Source organism: Papio anubis, chromosome 20 (genome assembly GCF_008728515.1).
Source record: "Papio anubis isolate 15944 chromosome 20, Panubis1.0, whole genome shotgun sequence".
NCBI lineage: Eukaryota > Metazoa > Chordata > Mammalia > Primates > Cercopithecidae > Papio > Papio anubis.
In genome coordinates this window covers 30665378-30678297 of record NC_044995.1, presented here as the reverse complement: position 1 = coordinate 30678297, position 12920 = coordinate 30665378, and the positions used below count along the sequence as shown (strand labels likewise).

Here is a 12920-nt window from a genome sequence, read left to right as displayed (position 1 = left end):
ATATTTTTAGTAGAGATGGGGTTTATCCATCTTGGTCAGGCTGGTCTTGAACTCCCAACCTCAGGTGATCCACTTGTCTTGGACTCCCAAAATCCTGGGATTACAGGCATGAGCCACCATGCCTGGCCAGAAACAAATATTTTTTAGAGACCCTTGACTATCACAAGAATTTTTTAAAGTACCTGAAACAAACTCATTGGGGAAGAAAAACATAAGTAGAGAAGATTTGCAAGTACTAAACACATGGCACTCCAGGAGGCAGAGGAGACACAGCTATTGATCTGAGACATGTGTAGCTGAAAAGAAGCCATTATTCCTCTTTCTCCTCCTTCTCTGGAAATCCTTTTCAGATAAAATTCTCTGAACAAGTAACACCTGCATCTTAAGGAAATTCCCTCAAAGGCATCAGCACCACCTCCACACAGAGACACTAGCCTCACAACCACAGCAGAAGGACCAAGACCAAAAAGTCCATGCATTTCTCTCCTTTATAACAGAAGAGATTCAGGAAAAAATGAGTTGCTCCATGGAAATAAAAATATATGTTCCTCTTTTCCTGTCCACAGGTGCCCTCCCCTGCCACAGACACCAGCAAATTCTGCTACAGTAATGGAAATATGCGCCACACTGCCCTGTCCCTACCAAACCCAAACAGAACAGGCCCTGTGACCACCCTTTAGTGCAAAGGTGGCACTTCACTCTCATGAATCTATTTTGAAGCCCTCATACTTGATTCTGGCCTCACCTTAGAGTCACATGAGGCCCTTCATTAAAACAACATGGATGCTTCCATCCAGAACAACAAATAGAAACTGTGGAAAGGGCATAAGTAAAGAGATTTCTGCAAAAAAAAAAAATTTTTTTTTTTGAGACGGAGTTTCACTCTCTTACCAGGCTCAAGTGTAATGGTGCAATCTCAGCTCACTGCAACCTCCGCCTCCCGGGTTCAAGTGATTCTTCTGCCTCAGCCTCCCAAGTAGCTGGGATTACAGGCGCATGCCACCACGCCCAGCTAATTTTTATATTTTTAGTAGAGTCAGGATTTCACCATGTAATCCTAGTAAGAGGAGTGGGCTGATAAAGCACTGCCTCTCAAGTTTTAATGAGCTTAAAAATTACTTGGTAATAGGATAGGTAGTGGTGACTTATGCCTGTAATCTCAACTCTTTGGGACGCGGAGGTAGGCGGATCACCTGAGGTCCAGAGTTCAAGACCAGCCTGACAAACAGGGAGAAACCTCATCTCTACAAAAAATAAAAAATTAGCTGGTGTGGTGGTGCATGCCTGTAATCCCAGCTACTCAGGAGGCTGAGACAGGAGAATTACTTAAACCTGGGGGGTGGAGGTTGCAGTGAGATGAGATCGTGCCATTGCACTCTAGTCTGGGTGACAGAGCTAGACTCCATCTCAAAAAAACACAAAATTACTTGGGAATTTTGGTCCCACTCTATGTAATGTGAATCTGTAGGTTTGGAAAAAGTCCATGAATGGGTGTTTCAAACAAGTGCCCTGGCAATGCTGATGTTGCTACCCCTGGGTTCATTATTAGCATTAGTTAGAGAAAGCAGGCACAGCACAGAGTCTCTTACATTCAGCATTCTTGTCATAACACAAATATTTCTGGTACAAATGAAGAAACCAATCTCCATCCAAAAGTTTCGTATTCTTTGCTGGCTCTTTAAAGTTTACAGAGGAAACAGAAGGCAACAATGTCTGAATGAGTCTGCATTAGAAAAACAACACGTAAACATGTAATAATGCAATGTTTATTAAGCAGGTACTATCTGCTCAAGAGTATGTTACAAAGCACTGTGTGGGGAATAACACAGTATGTGACTTAATCCTCACAACACCCTGGGAGTTGGTACTAAGTGTTCAATAATTCCCAGGATTTAGATAAAGGGTTCAGCATTTTTATTTCTTCATCTGTTTCTCTGTCATTTTTAAAAATAAAATGTATAGAATAAAAGCTAAATATAGACAGGAGGGATACGGAATGAGAGAATTTAATGTAGTTTAGAGAAATTTTAAGGTGTTTATATTTACTTTTTTGTGACTTGTGGAACAACTACTGGATCTGCAGGAATAGAAAACAAGTTGCTAAATGGAATATTTCTCTAAGCACTGGTTTTTAACACAAAATTTAAAAATTAGGATCCTAAAATATACAGTTTATTTTTCTCGTTTACCTGCTTTCGGGTTTCTGAAATGTTGAGCACCAGCTCTAGAAAGGCAGCAGGATTCACCAGCAAAATCTCTCATTTCAAATCAGTTTTGTGAGGCAAGACTCCAAGGTGGGGCCAGACCTAAATAAGGGCTCCAAAAAGGGTGAATCTGGTCGGGTGTGGTGGTCATGCCTGTAATCCCAGCACTTTGGGAGGCTGAGGTGGGTGGATCACCTGAGGTCAGGAGTTCAAGACCAGTCCGGCCAAAATGGTGAAACCCTATCTCCACTAAAAATACAAAAATTGCCGGGTACAGTGGCTCATGCCTGTAATCCCATTACTTTGGGAGGGTGAGGCAGGTGGATCACCTGACGTCAGGAGTTCAAAACCGGCCTGTCCAACATGGTGAAAATCCGTCTCTACTAAATATACAAAAATTAGACGGGCATGGTTGTGGGCACCCGTAATCCCAGCTACTCAGGAGGCTGTGGCAGGAGAATCACTTGAACCCTGTAGGTGGAGGTTACAGTGAGCCAAGATCATGCTACTGCATTCCAGCCTGAGCGACAGAGCAAGACTCCATCTCAAGAAAACACACACACACACACACACAAAATTAGCTTGGTGTGGTGGCGGGCACCTGTAATCCCAGTTACTTGGGAGGCTGAGGCACAAGAATCACTTGAACCTGGGAGGCGGAGGTTGCAGTGAGCCGAGATTGCACCACTATACTCCAGCCTGGGAAACAAGAGAAAGACTCCAACTCAAAAAAAAAACAAAAACAAAAAACAAGGGGTGAAGGCTCGGTGCAGTGGCTCATGCCTGTAACCCCAACACGTTGGGAGCCATAGGCAGGAAAATCACCTGAGGTTGGGAGTTCGAGACCAGTCTTACCAACATGGAGAAAACTCGTCTCTGCTAAAAATACAAAAATTAGCCGGGTGTGGTGGTGCAAGCCTGTAATTCCAGCTACTCGGGAGAATGAGGCAGGAGAATCACTTGAACCTGGGAGGTGGAGGTTGCAGTGAGCCCAGATTGTGCCATTGCACTCCAGCCTGGGCAATAAGAGCAAAACTCCATCTTAAACAAACAGACCTGAGTTAGGCAGTGGACCCTCTGTAGAACTCTGTTCTCTATGTCACTAGGGTATTTCCAGTTCAGTTTTTCCTAAGCTTACCTAAGATAAACTAAAATCCCAGAGTTCATGTAATTTTAATCTGCCCTGTCAATGTTATAACATATAATAGTAAGCAACTTAAATCTCTCAAGGTTTTCTAGGATAATTTTATCAGATGATACATATGTATTCATAGCAAGGTAAAAGAAACACAAACAATAATAACAATTTTCCTGTCCATAAATATCCCTTCAAGTGATATCAGAAGTCACAACAATATTTAAAAAGTGGCCCAAATAAAGCTCAAGTTTTTTTGTACACATCTATTCATTATACTAACCATATGATGTTTACTTCAACCATGTACCCAGTTGCTAGTCTAGACTAAAAGTTCCTGGATGATAAGGATCATGACCGCTTCATCTATTTTTTTTTTTTTTTTTTTTTTTGAGACGGAGCCTTGCGGTGTCACCAGGCTGGAGTTCAGTGGCATGATCTCAGCTCACTGCAACCTCCGCCTCCCAGGTTCAAGAGACTCTCTTGCCTCAGCCTCCTGAGTAGCTGGGACTATAGGCACGTGCCACCAAGCACAGCTAATTTTTGTATTTTTAGTAAAGACAGGGTTTCACCATGTTGGCCAGGATGGTCTTGATATCTTGACCTCGTGATCCACCCACCTTGGCCTCCCAAAGTGCTGGGATTACAGGCATGAGCCACCGCACCTGGCTCATCTTTGTTTTGAATGATCATATGTAATGGAAGCAATTAGTTTATTTGTTTGAGTCACCAGACCTCCTCTTTGTCTTTCACCTAAGTACCAGGAAACTGGAGAAACTCTCATCTTGGTACCAACTAAAGTTACCTCTTGCATGAGGGGAGCAAAAAACACAGGATTACTTCTTTCTCTTATACTGAGAGAAGCAGAATTATTCACTCTTGTCAGCCTGACACAGTTCTGCCCTGGACATCCTTAAATGTCTCAAAGATGCCTAGGTGATTGTGAGAGGGTTCTTAGTGATCCAAAGCTGAGGGCCTACTGATAAGCCAGGATGGAGAGACTCAGGCTGATTCTAAATAGAAAATGGAACTGCTCTGGTGGAGCTCCAGAACCTGGATCACCTATCCTGATTCATTCACTTTTGGGTAAGAGGAAGGACAAGAATATTCTGTTCCAGCATGACATTTTACAGGTAGGTATAGTTGTGGTTATCACGGCTCTGGATATTTTGTGGCCTTGATCTCTTACTCTTAAGATGCTTGTTTACACTTAAAGATTCTGTCATCAGACTCTCTTTATACCTGGAGCCTCTCACATAACAGTAACAGGTCACTGAACAAGATCTAAAAAACTTAAAAAGCCACACTCTCAAAGGGGGGTTTCAGATGTCTATGTTGACATCTCACAATGCAGAAAATGCCTCCTGTTGGTTTTCTGTATATTCTCTCTTTTTTTTTTTTTTTTTTTTTGAGGCGGGTCACAGCTCTGTGCGGCTGGAGTGCAGTGGCGGGATCTCAGCTGCAAGCCCGCCTCCCAGGTTCCGCCATTCTCCTGCCTCAGCCTCGAGGGAGTAGCTGGGAACAGGCATGCCACTGGTCAGGCATTTTTTTTGTATTTTAGTAGAGGACCACGATGTTGGCAGGATAGATTACCGATCTCTGAACTTCGTGATCCACCCGTCTCAGCCTCCCAAAGTGCTGGGATTACAGGCAGGCCACAGCCGGCCCGGTTTTCTGTATATTCTCAATTCAAAGTCTGGCCCTGTCTTTGGGAATCTCAGGCCAGAAGCCAATGTTATGTGCAGATTCTAGGTGGGATCAACCTGGCTTGCATCCGTGGGTGTTACCTCAAGTACAATACAAAGGAAAAACCTCCTCATAGAGGCTGTTCTAGCACGCTGTGAGTAATATGTCTACCTAAAAAAAAAAAAAAAAGCTGAGGCAACATGAATATAAGTAGAGAGTTCATTTGGGCCACGCTTGAGGACTGTAACCTTGCAGCAAAGATACATCCTCCAAAGACTGAACAATAACAACAGCAACAAAACAGAATCCCTGAATAAGCCAACAAGTTTCAAAATTGAATTAGTAATAAATAGCCTAATAACCAAAAAAAGAACAGGACCAGGCAAATTTGCAGCTGAATTCTACCAGATGTACAAAGAGCTGATGTCAATTCTACCAAAATTATTTTAAAATACTGAGTAAAAGGGACTCCTTTTCAACTCATTATATAAGAATAGCATCAGCCAGGTGCAGTGGCTCATGCCTGTAATCCCAGCACTTTGAAAGGCGAGGCGGGCAGATCATGAGGTCAAGGGATTGAGACCATCCTGGCCAACATGGTGAAACTCCGTCTCTACTAAAAATACAAAAATTACCTGGGCGTGGTGGCCCAGGCCTGTAGTCCCAGCAACTTGTGAGGGTGAGGCTGGAGAATCGCTTGAGCTCAGGAGGCAGAGGTTGCAGTAAGCAGAGATTGTGCCACTGCACTCCAGCATGGCAACAGAGTGAGACTCTGCCTCCTAAAAAAAAAAAAAAAAAAAAAAAAGAATAGCATCATTCTGAAACCAAAACCTGGCAGAGATAAAACAAAAAATAGAAAATTTCAGGTCAATATCCTTGACGAACATTGAAGAAAACATTCTTAACAAAATACTGGCAAACTAAATCCAGGAGAACATCAAAAAGTCAATCCAGTGTGATCAAGTAGGCTGTATCTCTGGTATGCAACGTTGTTTCGACACACAACAATTAATGAATGTTATTCATCATATAAACAGAACTAAAGACAAAACCCACAAGATTATCTCAATAGATGCTAAAAAAGTTTTCAAAAAAATTTAACATCCTTCATGTTTAAAACCCTCAACAAACTAGGCATTGAAGGTACATACTTCAAAATAATGAGTCATCTATGACAAACTTACAGCCAACATACTGAATGGACACAAGCTAGCATTCCTCCTTGAAAACTGGCACAAGACAAGAATGCCTTCCCTCAAAACTCCAATTCTACATAGAATTGGAAGTCCTGGCCACAGCAATCAGGAAAAAGATTAAAATAAAAGGCATTCAGTAAAGGAAGAGAGGAAGTCAAACTATCCTTATGTTCAGATGACAAGATTCCATATCTTCAAAAACCCTAAAGTCTCAGCAAAAAGCTCTTTAAACTGATAAACAACTTCAGCAAAGTTTCAGGATACTAAATCAATAGCATCCCTTTACATTAACAATAACCAAGCCGAAAACCAAATCAAAAACATAATCCCATTCACAATTGCCACAAAAAGAATGGAATATCTAGGAATACAGCTAACCAGGGAGGTGAAAGATTTTTATAACAAGAATGACAAAATACTGCTTAAAGGAGTCAGAGATGGCCAGGCCCAGGAAATAGGGAGGTATCCCCACCCCCTACTGAGAAGTAAGACTTCCTTTGGAATGAACTAACTCTCTTCTTTTTAGATCCAAGATCTGATGTAAAAATGGTACCCTTAATTTAGGGGGATCTGTTTTGTTTTCCAGCTCTGTTTACTTATTAGGCCATAAAAACTACTTGCTTTCCTGGCCCTGGGCTCCACCCTGAAATTAGTAACCCAATTAAGAAACTGACAAAGAAGCTCTCCTCCTCCGACCCAAGATGCCGAAAGGAAAGAAGGCCTAGGGGAAGAAGGAGGCTCCAGCCCCTGCTGTTATGAACAAGCAGGAGGCCAAGAAAGTGGTGAATTTCCTGTTTGGGAAAAGGCCTAAGAATTGTGGCACTCGGCAGGACATCCAGCCCAAAAGGGGCCTCACCCAAAATGGCCCCCCTATATGAGGTTGCAGCAGCAGAGAGCCATCCTCTATAAGTGGCTAGAAGTGTTCTTCTGCAATTAACCAGTTCACCCAGGCCCTGGACCACCAAACAGCTACTCAGCTGCTTAAGCTGGCCTACAAGTACAGACCAGAGACAAAGCAAGAGGAGAAGCAGAGGCTGTTGGCCCAGGACGAGAAGAAAGCTGCTAGCAAAGGGGACATCCCCATTAAGACCACCTGTCCTTCAAGCAGGAGTTAACACTATCACCACCTTGGTGGAGAAAAAGAAAGCTCAGCTGGTAGTGACTGCACCTGACGTGGATCCCATCGAGCTAGTTGTCTTCTTGCCTGCCCTGTGTCGTAAAATGGGAGTCTCTTACTGCATTATCAAGGGGAAGGTAAGACTGGGACGTCTAGTCCACAGGAAGACCTGCACCACTGTCGTCTTCACACAGGTTAACTGAGAAGACAAAGGTGCTTTGGCTAAGCTGGCGGAAGCTATCAGGACCAATTACAATGACAGATAGGATGAGATCTGCCATCACTGGGGAGGAAAGGTTCTGGGTCTCAAGTCGGTGGCTCAGATCGCCACACCCAAAAAGGCAAAGTCTAAAGAACTTGCCACTAAACTGGGTTAAATGTACACTGTTGAGTTTTCTACACATAAAAATAATTAAAATAATACAAACTTTCCTTCAAAAAAAAAAAAAAGAAACAAAGAAAAACTTTACAACTACTGAATCTTCTGTCTTTGTATTTACATGTGTTGTGTGTGTGATATGAAAGAACTCTGATTAATTGGTTTAAAAATAATAAGAGCTTAAATCAAATATTTTGTCAGAAAAGTAAAAAGTGTAACACCTTTTAGTTCATGTGACAAGTAATCTTTTGGATATAAAAACAGTTTTAAAGATCATTGGGAAAACAAAAATGTCTTCAAAATATAAACATTTGATCTAAATTATATAGGTCACATATTAGATTTACCAAATACATAAAGGTCATAAATTGGTTCTTTGACTTTTAAAAATTGTTCAATTCACCTATCTTGAAGCCAGTAGATTCTAAATAAGGCCTTGGGACATATGGAAATAGCCATGCCCCCTAAATATACAAAGGCTATAAAGAAAAGACATTTCATATAAGAAAAGATGTTGTACAGTCAATTATTAACCTAAAATAAAATGACTGGTTATTTAAAAAGAGGAATGTTTAGGACAAATCAGAAAGCCCAAGCATATTGTAGATGGTCTGTATAAGTTATGAAATAATTCACTAAAGGAAATTTATGCAAGAAATGTTGTACAATTTAAAGGTTATTAGGCCTCTTAAAGACTTCTCAAAATGCTACTATGACTGTTCACTGTACAACCTGTCTGCTTTATAGCTAGGTAAGGCCTGGTACACATCAAGTTAGCCACACCCCCTAACGATTAATACACTGGAGTCAGACCTTATTACACTTGTGTCTGTGTCCTAGACTCCACGCCTAGTATGTAATTAAAATCCCTTACTTACCAAGGGTTTCATCAAAAGTAAAAGTTGCTAAGAGTTAACATTGTAACATGTAACTTTGACTACTAAAAAACAGTTTTACATGTAAGGAATTCAGAGAAAGTGAAATATGTTTTTGATAAAAGGTTATAAGAAGACACGGAAATGTGGATTTTTTTTTTGCCTAGATTAAAAGGTTAAAGGAATGTTTTTAATTAGATAGAATAAAACTGAAGGTTTAAACAAACTGTGGAAGATTTGCTAAAATTTCATTGCAAAATCAATTCTGTGTGTGAACATACTGACTAAAGTTAAATGGATATTATTCAGTTTTTCTAGAAACTGAACATTGAGATAAAAATGACAGGTTTCTCTTAAAGCACTGATCTACTCTTTAACAACAAGGACTTTGTGAAGAGTTATACAAGGTTTATGAGAATATTACCTTATGGTCAAACATTAAAATTAGATTTGTCTATAAAGATTCATTAAGAGGCTGTGCATGGTGGCTCATGCCTGTAATCTCAGCACTTTGGGAGGACAAGGTGGGCTGATCACAAGGTCAGGAGTTCAAGACCAGCCTGGCCAACATGGTGAAACCAGTCTCTACTAAAGATACAAAAAAATTAGCCGGCTGTTGTGGTGTACGCCTGTAATCCAGCTACTCAAGAGGCTGAGGCAGGAGAATCGCTTGAACCCAGGAGGCAGAGGTTCCAGTGAGCTGAGATCATGCCATAGCACTCCAGCCTGGGCAACAGGGCGAGACTCAGTATAAAAAAAAAAAAAAAAAAAATTTAAAAAGATTCATTAAGAATTGGGTTTGACATAAATAATACACAAATATAATGGTAAAAATTTGGCTCATTTAGCATAAAAATCACACAGAAAAGACTGTCAAATGTGAAATCATGTTTGACTATTTTTGGACTATGTTTGTGTAAATATGTTATTGGTATGTGTTCCAAAATTAAGGAAAACTCCTGTAATTCTAATATGACTAATGTAACTAATATGATAATATAACTATCCTCAGTCTGAGTCAAAATACAACATTATTTTATGTCTCTTCTAAGAACATCCTGACTTCATGGTAAAACATCATTAATAATCACAATCATTACATAAAATTATTGTATGACACAGAGCTAACCAAATTTCCTTATCAATCATGGGTTTTCTTTTTGTTTGTTTTTCACTGTGACTGCCCTAAGACTTTGTCAGCCAGACAATTATCTTGTGTTGATACTCTTCAAAAGATGATTCATAGTTAACTTTGACAGATGTTCTATTTTTTTTTTCTTTCGAGATGGAGTCTTGCTCTGTTGCCCAGGCTGGAGTGCAATGAAGCAATCTCAGCTCACTGCAACCTCTGCCTCCCAGGTTTGAGTAATTCTCTTGCCTCAGCCTCCCAACTAGGCTGGGATTACAGGCGTCCACCCCACGTCCAGCTATTTTTTTTTAATACATATTTTTAGTAGAGACAGGGTTTCACCATGTTGGTCAGGCTGGTCTTGAACTCCTGACCTCATATAATCCACCTGCCTCGGCCTCCCAAAGTGCTGAGATTACAGGCATGAGCCACTGCACCGAGCAACAGACGTCCTTAAATGCAAGTTTGTGATAACTTTAGAAACTGTGACAATAGAATAGAGAAAAAACTTACAGTAGTCATAGAGAACTGGAATGTTCATGACTATCAAACAGAACAGGAATTAACTGAATGGACGGAACTAATAGAAGACTAAAGTAATATTTTCTGACTTCACATAAAATGTCACTGATCCTTTGTTTTGTTCAGGGTCAAGAAAACTCTGACTAGTTAGGTAAAAATATTATCACCCCTATTCAGCATGAAGCAGTTACAGAACATGGATCTTCATCCCTCTACAACCCTTAGGATTAAGTGCGCCCCTGTGAAAAAGACGGGGGAGATGTCAGAGGAACCAGAGCAAATCTATCTTGAATAGGGGCTGGGTAAAATAGGGCTGAGACTACATGGGCTGCATTCCTGGATCGTGAGGCATTCTAAGTAACAGGATAGGATAGAAGGTCAGCACAAGATACAAGTCATAAAGACCTTGTGTATAAAACAGGTTGCAATAAAGAAGTCAAATAAAACCCACCAAAACCAAGATGTGACGAGAGTGACCTCTGATTGCCCTCACTGCTACCACTCCCACAAGTGTCATGACAGCATACAAATACCATGGAAACATTAGGAAGTTATCCTATATAGTCTAAAATTGGGAGGCATAAATAACCCACCCCTTGTTTAGCATATAATCAAGAAATAACCACAAAAATGTGCAAACAGCAGCCCTTGGGCTGCTCTGCCTATAGAGTAAGCCACTCTTTTATTCCTTTACTTTCTTCTCTTTTTTTTTCCTTTTTTTTTGAGACAGTCTCACTCTGTCACCCAGGCTGGAGTGCAGTGGCATGATCTCAGCTCACTGCAACCTCTGCCTCCTGGGTTCAAGTGATTATTTTGCCTCAGTCTCCTGAGTATCTGGGATTACAGGTGTGCATCACCAAGCCTGGCTAATTTTTACATTTTTAGTAGAGATGGGGTTTCACCATGTTGATCAGGCTGGTCTCAAACTTCTGACCTTGAGATTTCTTAATACTTCCTTTTACTTTACTCTATGGACTCACCCTGAATTTTTTCTTGAGCAAAATCCAAGAACCCTCTTGGGGGGCTTAGATTGGGACCTCTTTCCGGTAAGAACTCTGCACATTTTCCTCTTTTTCCAATTAAAAGAATCAGCTAAATTTGTCTTCAGTGGGCTAAATAAAATTTTTCACAGGCTCCAGAACTTTGAACTATCCTCAGTCTGAGTCAACATACAACCTAATTTTATGTCCTTCTAAGAACATGCTGATTTCATGGCAAAACATTCTCTGATCTAAAATCTGATTTTTCACCCTTCATTTGCCATTCCCCTCCCACCTTCTCTCTAATCTTGTTTGCTCCTCCCTAGGAAAGGAAGCCCTTGTCAGCCTAAACTTTCCAATACTTAAAAGTTTTTATAATTGGTACTTCTTCCTGTTGCAATACTCTTTTGGAATTCAATTTTTTTTTTAACATAAATCTAACTTTGTTTGATATCCAAGTCTAGAAACTGCCTCAAAACAGTAACAACATCATCAGTAAGACCCTGTCAGTCCCCTTTCATCTTAACCCTAACTGCCTTTGCCTGTGGGTCCCCAGCTTTCCAGGGTTGTGTCAGCAGAAAGGCTTCTTCCATGGCTAGGGTGAGCAGGCTGGACATCTGCAGGGGAGGCTACCCAGAAAAAAACTACAATGGCCTTTATTTGTTTCTTTGTTTTTTTTTAGATGGAGTCTCGCTCTGTCGCCCAGGCTGGAGAGCAGTGGCGCGATCTTGGTTCACTGCTAGCTCCGCCTCCCAGGTTCAGGCCATTCTCCTGCCTCAGCCTCAGCCCGGCTAATTTTTTAGTATTTTTAGTAGAGACGGGGTTTCACTGTGTTAGCCAGGATGGTCTTGATTTCCTGACCTCGTGATCCACCCACCTTGGCCTCCCAAAATGCTGGGATTACAGGCGTGAGCCACCGCGTAGGTGGGTCTTTAATAACCTCCTTTTGCAGCCTCAATATTAGCCTTAGCTCTTAGTCACTGGGCTCAAGCTTTAATTTCCATGTTAGAGTTACTCACTTGGTTTTTGAAATTATGTGTTTGAAAAATCCAGCAAAATTACTCAAACACAGGGAAGGAAATTTTAAGGTACTTACATTTTGTACCTCAATAAGAAAAGCAAAAGTATCTATTCCTTTCAGACAACATATCTATTATTTTATTGTTTTCATTAAAAACCACATAGTAAACAATTAGTCATACGGGAACACTTCTAGGTGACACCAAGTTTCATCTCATAAAATTTAGCATGAAACTCAGAAATCAAGATAACAGGATTTTAATAGAGATACTCACTGTCACAAATTTACCCTGCAAAAAGAGGAACTGATTATTTTCACGAATCTATGTAACTCACCAATTATCTACCATATTATCTCATGGAAATGTATTCATTCTCTACAGTCAAAATAGAATAGAGATTTTCCCCTATTCTTTTCCTTGGTAGCTAGCATTCTAAAAGCTAAGCCTTGGAATTCTGTTTGAATGCACCCAGCCATAAAAAAAAAACACACCTGAGAAAACCTGTACAAAACTCACTCTGGGAAAGAAAAAGGTAAATGAGAATTTTTAACAAATGGAATATAAAATTAGATATTAATTTTTTTTAAACCCACCTCTTTTATGCACTTTATAAATATTTTCCTACCTGCCAGGCACAGTGGCTCATGCCTGTAATCCCAGCACTTGAGGAGGCCG

The 12920-nt window shown here is 40.6% G+C and overlaps 1 protein-coding gene across 1 annotated transcript in view; it reads right to left on the bottom strand.

The window, feature by feature from the left end:
• The window catches only part of LOC101013791 (zinc finger protein 431-like), a 37977-nt gene that overhangs the window by 22210 nt on the left and 2847 nt on the right, over positions 1 to 12920 (bottom strand).